We start from the raw sequence: 7954 nt of genomic DNA, 5'->3' as shown, positions 1-7954 counted from the left end.
AAATTTCGGTACGATCTTCTAAATCTGTCATTTGCACAGCTTCATCTAAAGCGTGACCCCGATCCGTCTCCATTGCGATGTGAGGCGGAGCAGATTGTGTTTCGCGTGGCGTTAGCGCCGTCGTCTGTTAGAACCGGGTTATTACAACGAGTAAAACGAGCATTTCATTCCCAGTCTGGGGTCTGAAATTGTTCCGTTAGTTGTGGGAGTCTGATGTGATAGAATCGAAATATTCCGATTGTTTATACTTTAGACTGCAAAAGCTTTAAAGATGCATTATTTATTCCAAATCGATTGGAACTGTGACACGCTTGGCCCCTGCGTTAGCTTTGATCTAGGCGAAGTGTTGTCGTATTTAGAAAACAATTTAAAGGAGTCCCGATTAATGAAGATCTTTTTTTATTATTGGCGATAAATAATACTTGGCAACACGGTATGCAGGCTCAATCGAGGCGAGAGGTCGACCGTATGATTTATAAAACAACGCCAAATAGGGAGCACGTTTCATTAATGAGAAGCGTCTTCATTTTCACCTTCCTTCCTTTTATTTACACGCCAGTAAACCGTCTTTAAAAAAAACCCCGTAAAACTACACGAAACAAATTTCCCCCAATGGGACAATAAACCTTGAATTGAGAAATGGAGATCTTCAGATGCACTATGTGTGCGCGCATGTGCGTACTACACAGAGACGTCCCACCAAAGACTACAAGTCCCGTGAGGCTCGACGCACGGCCAATCCACAGTGCGCAGTGACAGCTACCGGTTGGGCAGGACGGAGTAGGGAGGTATTTATCTGTAACAACACTGTGGGGGCAAAGACGGATATATTGAACTGAAATAACATCCTAAAGCAAGAGGGGACCAGACGGATAAACCCCAGACATCAGAGCACGAGTTTGTTTTCCTGTAAGTACTGCCCTGAGAGCCGGCCGGAGTGTGATTCTGGGGGGTACCCGGGGCAGGTTGGCGGTGCTTGGGGGCTCGGTTCTGGGACGGGTTGTTCGGGTAGGCCCGGCGCAGAGAGGCAGGCAGGCAGGAGCGTTTCCCCGCCGCCGCGGGAGGACGAGGGCGGTGTGCGCGGCGGAGACGGGGCCCCCGGACCCCCCTGTGCTGTAACGGGCCCCCACCCGAGCCCCGGGCTGGCGTGCGGGGCCGCGCCGGGGGGAGGCGAGCCGGCCCGGGCGGCGCGGCGCAGTGCGAGCGGCTGGTGACCGAAATCGGGGGGCTTTGTTTTCGCGTGTGTCCGGCGGGAGTGATGGATACGCGCTGGTGTCTCGGTCTTCCGAGAAGGGACGCAGACTGCTGCCAGGCGGAGCTGCTGCAGGGATTAATTTCAAGTTTTGTGTCTTTTTCAGAGGGTGGGCTGTGTTGGTGTTTGCTGTTTTTGTTGTTGTTGTCGTTGCTGTCGATGCCATTTCCAAACCTAACCCGCGGGGCTTGTCCCACGACTTTCTTGTCCTCTCCGGTCACAGCGCCGGGTTTTCCTGTTCGTCTCAAGCGGCGGCGGCGGCCCGGGTCGCGGTCAGTGGAAGCGTGCTGATGTCCCGGTTCGGTCCGGCCGAACCGGTCAGCTGGGGGGGCGGGGGGGAGGCCCGGAGACGCGCGAGCCCGGGGGCTCGAGTTCTGTCTCGCCGGTGCAGGGCGATCCCAGCTGGCGGGCGTATTGCATATAGCTGAATATTTTGCACGCTGTCAGCTGTCTGTAACGCGACACCTTGACAGGAGGGACCGGGAGCGGGCGGTTCGGTCTGCGGTTCGGGTGCCAACCCCTGTGCACAGGCTCGTGGCTTTATGACCCAGTCGCTCTCGGGTCGTCCGGTTTTTCGCTCTTCCGGTAAACGATTTCCTGCTTCTTGTTGTTGGCGTTAATCAAATCGCGATGATTATTGGAGAGAGAGTCTCGCTGTCCCAGCTGTTGCTCGGCGCTGGGAGATGCGCAGATCTGCACACCTGAGCTGGAGGAGGGGAAAAAAAGGACAAATTAAAAGCGCAAATTTAATTAATTGAATGAAGGGCCCATATGCATTGGATTTCAGTACACGTGGCGAATATGAGCTGCTTTCTTCAAGAGTGTTTCTCGTGTTCAGCCTGTTACACCCCTCCCTGTCTGCGGACTGCTCATCCCGTTAAACCGAGAGTCCACTGTCAGGCCTGCCCTGCGACTGATGCAGCTGTGCCCGGGTCACTGATTCGCCGGAGCACGGCGCGCAGTCGGACCCAGAAGGAAAAGCTCCGTCCGCCGCTGTCCGGGGCGCGGCGGTGGGGGGGGGGCTCCCCGCTTTTGCAGCTCCCCACTGTGCGGGGCACCCGGAGAGGCGGCTCGCTGGGGACAGTCCCCGCTCCGGGGCGCGGGCGCCAGACCCCCTGGGCCTTTCCAGACAGCGGTGTGCCTGGCGGAGGGGTGGAACAGTCTTGTGCCCCCCCAGCAGCCCCCACCTGTTGAGGGGAGATCATGTGTGCCCCCTGTGCCCGTGCTGACCCGAGTCCGCTGCGGTCTCCCAGCGCTGAGAGCGCCGTCCCGGTCAGGCGGGTCCAGGACAGGAGCGCGGGCCCAGTTTGTGGCGAGTAAGAACGGGAAAAGAGTGGCAGGGCGGCAGAACCGCTCGCCAGCAGGTGCGCCGAAGAGCTGGGGCGTCGCTCTGGGCTCTCCCAGCCGAGGGGTTGCGCCCCTTTTCCCCATCGTTCCTGCGCCCCACTCCGGCGGCCCGAGCGAGGTCAGTGCGGTGGAGACCAGGGCGCCCCCCCCCCCCCCCCCCGCCCGAAGTGCTGTCAGTCGCTTGGGTGGTCCACTTGGCGTGGGCGTTCGTGGCGAGCTCTGCTTCTCCTTCTCGCCCGCCGGTGTGGCTTCCAGCCTCGCGCCAGCTTCCACGCAGGAGGTGGACGAAGGAGCTTCAGTTTAAGAACCGCAAGAAATGATGCAAAACGGAGCAGGGAATTCGGCCCGTCTCTCAACAGGTCCATTTGGCTGTTGGCAGTTAATTGATCCCAGGTTCTCATCCAGCTGCTTCTTGAAGGAATCCAGGGTATCGGCTTCAACAGCCAGGCTGGCCACCTCGTTCCCCCCTCCCACCAGTCTCTGGGTAAAGAAGTGTCTCCTTTGCTTTCTTTTGAAAGCACTCCCACTTCTTTATTTAGATGTGTAGGTCACGTCTGACAGATGTGGTGCCGACAGAGCAGAGCACTGTCAGAAATAAAAGCCTCATCTCTGTGTGTGTGTGTGTTGGGACTTTCCCCTGGTTCCTATGGGCTTGAGCTCTTCAGGATGAAATTTTTTACCGAGGGAGGCAAATTCTTCCCCCTCCCCTCTCTCTCATAGGCCATTCATGTAAGAAAACATTTTTCACTCCCCAACATCCTGTAAAGCACATAAGTGTGAACAGCCCATTATTTCTAAGGCATATTTTTTCTCTCAATCAAGGCACGAGCATCTGTGTTTCGGCAGTTGGCCCTCATTCCTCATTCGGTTCTCTGACCTTTTCAGTCGTTCGGTTCTCGAATGCAAATCAATGCTTTTCTTTTTCTCTCCTCTGCAAAGGAATATTTGGGCGCGGTACACTGGGGATATTAAACATTTCCAAGATTTATGTTCGGTGGCATTTATTTCGGAAGTCAGGTAGTAAACATGCTTGTGGATGTTGATGGAGTGTCTGTTGCTATTTCTGGAGGCAGAATGCAAAAGTTTTTTTCCATGTTTATTGTAGTTGTAAATGAAGATTCTTTGAAATCATGCACATCTTTGAAATAATAAAACACTTCAAACTTTATTCCTGTTAAAAGCTAGAAACTGAATCTGCAAGAGCATGATTATGTCATTTGCAATTTAAATGTGCAGATTATAAGGTACCATTAGAGAGGCTGAGAATTGACTCATCCTGTTCAGTCTTGAAAGCCATCTGAAGTCCTCCTTAATGAGTAAAGTACCTTTCAGAACGTAAGACGTTATTGGGACAGAAACCATCAGACCTGTCTGTTCTGCCAGTCATGCATTAATGCCATGTTGCCTGCAGGCTGGTTTGTGTGAATCCATTGCATTCTCCCTGTGGTTATCCTACTGGATATCACTTTTATACCCCAGTTAGAGTATACTTTAAAGAGTGATGTGGAGTTGGACACTCAATGTTTTCCCAGAAATACAGATTTATTTTTGGGGGGGGGGGTTGTCTGTGAAATATGTGCTTCAGAGCCTCCCTTCCTGTAGATAGTGAAATAACTCCAGAGGCTGGACCCCGTCTGTGTGTCGGAGAGATGCTGGACAGTGCAGTTTTCGCTGTTCCTGATTTTCAGCAGACTGCTTCCTTTTATGAGCTGGGGATGCTGAAGAGCGAAAACGCGGACACAAGATAACCCGGTCGGTTTGTCTGTGTTTGTCGGTTTCCTGGAGGATTGCTGACTTTGCCAGGGGTCGCCTGGGTTCTCCGGACTTGCAAGGCCACAGCGGTTAGCCGGGATGTCAGTGACACCAGTGGGGGCCTCTTTGTGCCCTGCGGACACAGGTCAACATGAGGCAGCCTCTGCCATGCACACGCCATGCACACGCCATGCACACGCCATGCACACGCCATGCACACGCCATGCACACGCCATGCACACGCCATGCACACGCACTGCCACTGGAGAGAATCAATAACCTGGTCACTTCCTGCGCTTCTGTTAATCATCAGGCCTTCCCAGCAGCTCAGTATTGGTGTGGAAGAAGCACTGTTGCAATTTTTTCACATGCATTTTACAAGGGGAAGCTTGGAAAGTCAAACAGAGTTCCTTACGTGTGCTGACCTTGGGTAAATGTTTGGGCAAGCAACCTTCCAGCTCTGCAGGGTTCCTCGGCGCGGCCCTTTCCCAGAGATTCTGTGTGCGTGAATCGGCATGGGGGAGCTGGGAGAGGAAGTCGGTGTAGCAGCTTGTCCAGTTTCACAATGAAGGTGCTGGTTGCGTTGAAGAGGAACAGAGCAGGGCTCCTAGCGCACGAGAGCGAGAGAGAGAAGGCAGGTCTCTGGCAGCCGATTTATTGTAAATGGGACCTGGTTCTTCAATCAAGGTTCCCCTGATTGCTAGAGGAAAAAGAGGCGTGCTCGGGCTGGGATCCGAAAGAAGATGTGAGACGCGTGGGCAGCGTCTCGGGCTCTTTCTGTGCTGCAGGCTCCAGCCAGCTCCAGCACATGGGCAGGACTGTGAGAGGAGTGAAAAGGGCAGACAGGGAGCAGGAACTCTGGCTTGGGAACTCCTGAGACACGCACAGCTGTGAGGACGGTTGGCCGGCTTTTGTTGTTTTAATTTAGCGTTGCCGTGGTCTCTGCTGTGTTCTCCATCACCTGTAGGGCAGGGCGCAGTTTACTCTATCCTGTACTGGGTGAAATGTTTCAGATACAGGATCAAGGCTAATTCCTTTCCTCTCGCTCCCAGGGTGAGTGTTTCCGAACTCGTCTTGAAGTGGGGTACATGTACCCCCCTCGGGGAATGTTAACGACGTTGGCCCAGCACATTAACGAGCTCTAAGGACCAGAGTGGACAACGAGAGCCTCTTGTTTGTTCAGAAAGTGATAAATGTCTCTTTTTATTTGTCAAATAACTCTTCTGGCGTTGTATTTTAATGGGTGTACTTCTGTGTGTGGTTTCGTTAGGGAAGAGAGTTGGATTAAATCCAGTAAGGTACCGTTGTGCGACAAGATCGGGTTTTTCTGACGGGCTGTGTGGAAAATGCAGGAGAGACTGCCCCGCTGAGAAGTAAAGAAACTGTGCTGAGTGGCCCTCTTCTGCATTCATCACTGTTTCACAGCGTTTCCCACGGCTTGCACTTTGGACTTTATCGAAAAGTGTCATTTCAGACGAGGCAGATAAGCCACTGCGCCCGTGGTTTCACCCTCGTGAATTGTTCATCCTGTCTGCCCGGGTCCTGGAGTAATAGGAGAGACGGGAGAGTGTTTGTCCTGGAGGAGCTGGAAGCTGCCGTGATCCCGACCTGTGCGTCGGCGTTTGAAATGTACAGTAAGTGGAGATGCAGGGGCAGTGAGGGGCCGAGGGAAGACGAGCTCTTCTGTAGTTGGATATGCGGGAGGGCCCTTCAGGAGGAAGGTGCGCCCGAGAGCTGAGGGGATGCTTTTCGGGTCGCTGTGGCCGTGTCTCGCGTGGGCCTGCAGGGACGGGAGCCGCCGGGGGGGCGACGAGCGCTTCCAGACCCGTTTTTTTTTTTTTAGTTCTGCTGACGGGCCCTAGAGGAATCTGACGTGGGATCATAAAACGGGGAGACCTGAATTTGCAGTTCCTCAAAAGATTAGCCTGCCCGCTCCGCGTTTGTGCAGTTTGGAATTTATCGTAAATAAAAACGGAACTGTTGGGCAAAGTTGGTTTTTGTTTTCCCCCCTGGAGCCCGTAGACGTTAACTAGAATAAAGAATTTCGGAGTTTCTGTAGACTTCCATTTGTTGATGTAGATGTTATCGTTGTACGTTGGAGAAGTGTTTTGTCTTTTCACACTCGCTGAGGCGCAGCAGGGGGCAGCCCCTTCACACACAGTAGAAAAGCTACACCCCTGGGTGGCACTGCAGCGTGGGAGTGTGTGTTACATCCTCACAGCTCCGGGGTCCCGGGTTTGGTTCCGGCTCCAGGCACCAGTCTGAGTGGAGTCTGCCTGCTCGCTCTGCGTTTCTGTGGGCGTTCACCTGGTAACGCAGTTCCCTCCTGCCTCCCGCTGGCAAGCCAGTTTATGGCTGATCCGTGACTCCGGATGGTCCCTTTCCCAGGGGTGTCCATCCTTGCGTTGTTTCCGTCCCCTGGTGCGCACGCAGGCGTCCTGGCGTTTCAGGAGTTCGGCTCTTCTGCGTGATCGCCGCGGGCCACTGCTGAAACAGGAACTGAAAACAGGACCCTGTTGTTCGGTTGCTGCTGGAAAGCTAGTGTCTCTCTTTCCGGACGGCTATAAATGGTATTTTGTTCCCGTTTGGCCTTCGTTATTTAATTAAAGGGCTGTGCCGTGGCGGAACCAGCCCTCTGGCGTTCCTGTTTATATCGGCTGATGTGTAAATCCATCACGTCTTTCATAAAGGAAGTGTTTCGTTTTTATATGACGTAGTGAGCTGCAGCGTGCGCTGGCCACGTTTCTGCTCACCCAGGTCCAGATGAACCAGGCGCATTTAGAACTGACTGGTGAAGTCCAGGGTGAGTCTTTTTTATGTTGAGGAAAGCTGAGCTACATGCTGTCTTGCTCAGAGGAATGCACCTTTGTCCTGACTTCACTTCCAATCAAACCGGAGCTTCAGCCCAGCTGGAGTCCTGGTATATGAGCTGCCACTCGTTGCTGGCGAGGAGGAGCCACAGTTGTGTGTGGGGAAGCAGTCCCCGGGAGAGGCAGGTGCACATGGACGATGGCAAGAAACTGGCTGAGGGTTCTGGAGAGCGGTTTATTCCTCGTTCCTGGAATTTCCTGGAGTGAGTTTTGATCTTTTAACAAGCTCTCCCCCTCTCCCTTGAGCACAGCTGGATCGGGATGAAGCCAGAACTGTGACCCACCTGCTCGTGGCAGATTCCAGTCCGCGGTTCCAGATCGGCATGGCAGGTGTCCGGTGGGAGAAAGAAGGGAGCCTGCATCAGGTGGCTGAGTCCGCGATTTGGGATGGGCAGGTGGTTCAGAGTTTTGATTTAATTTAGGCCTCCGTCCAGGCTTGGCAACCTCATTGTGCCAAGAAGCGCACCATTATAGCCGAGAATAAGATCTGCATGCAGATGTGATGAAAACAGACTATCTTGTGTGCCTTCCGATGTTCAGTGAATAGTCATTGAACAAGTCTCTTTTTTTTATCTTCTTTTTGCTTAATGAGGCTGGGCCTTAGGAATTCAGGCTAGGTTTAAACACTTCAGATCTCTACCAGGCCGTAGTATTGTCATGAGGTCTGGTGTGTCGGTCCCCCCCCCAGGTGTGGACTGCACCTCTGCACCGACTGTAGTATCCAGGCCTTGGA

General features: G+C 53.5%; 1 protein-coding gene across 3 annotated transcripts in view; it reads left to right on the top strand.

The window, feature by feature from the left end:
- Window positions 1-755: 755 nt before the first annotated feature.
- The window catches only part of gapvd1 (GTPase activating protein and VPS9 domains 1), a 46147-nt gene continuing 38948 nt past the window's right edge, over window positions 756-7954 (top strand). Inside the window, exon 1 of one of the 3 annotated variants that reach the window (XM_088615230.1) lies at window positions 756-909. The gene's annotated coding sequence lies outside the window, so the exon portion shown is untranslated. Of the gene's footprint in view, window positions 910-5101; window positions 5242-5275; window positions 5405-7954 lie in introns of those variants that run through there. The other 2 variants (XM_088615233.1, XM_088615232.1) reach the window with 2 other exon arrangements.

The sequence above is a fragment of the Lepisosteus platostomus genome, chromosome 21 (genome assembly GCF_059453375.1).
Source record: "Lepisosteus platostomus isolate fLepPlt1 chromosome 21, fLepPlt1.hap1, whole genome shotgun sequence".
Classification (NCBI taxonomy): Eukaryota; Metazoa; Chordata; class Actinopteri; order Semionotiformes; family Lepisosteidae; genus Lepisosteus; species Lepisosteus platostomus.
Note: the sequence above shows the minus strand (reverse complement) of the source record. Positions and strands in the feature narration are given on the sequence as shown.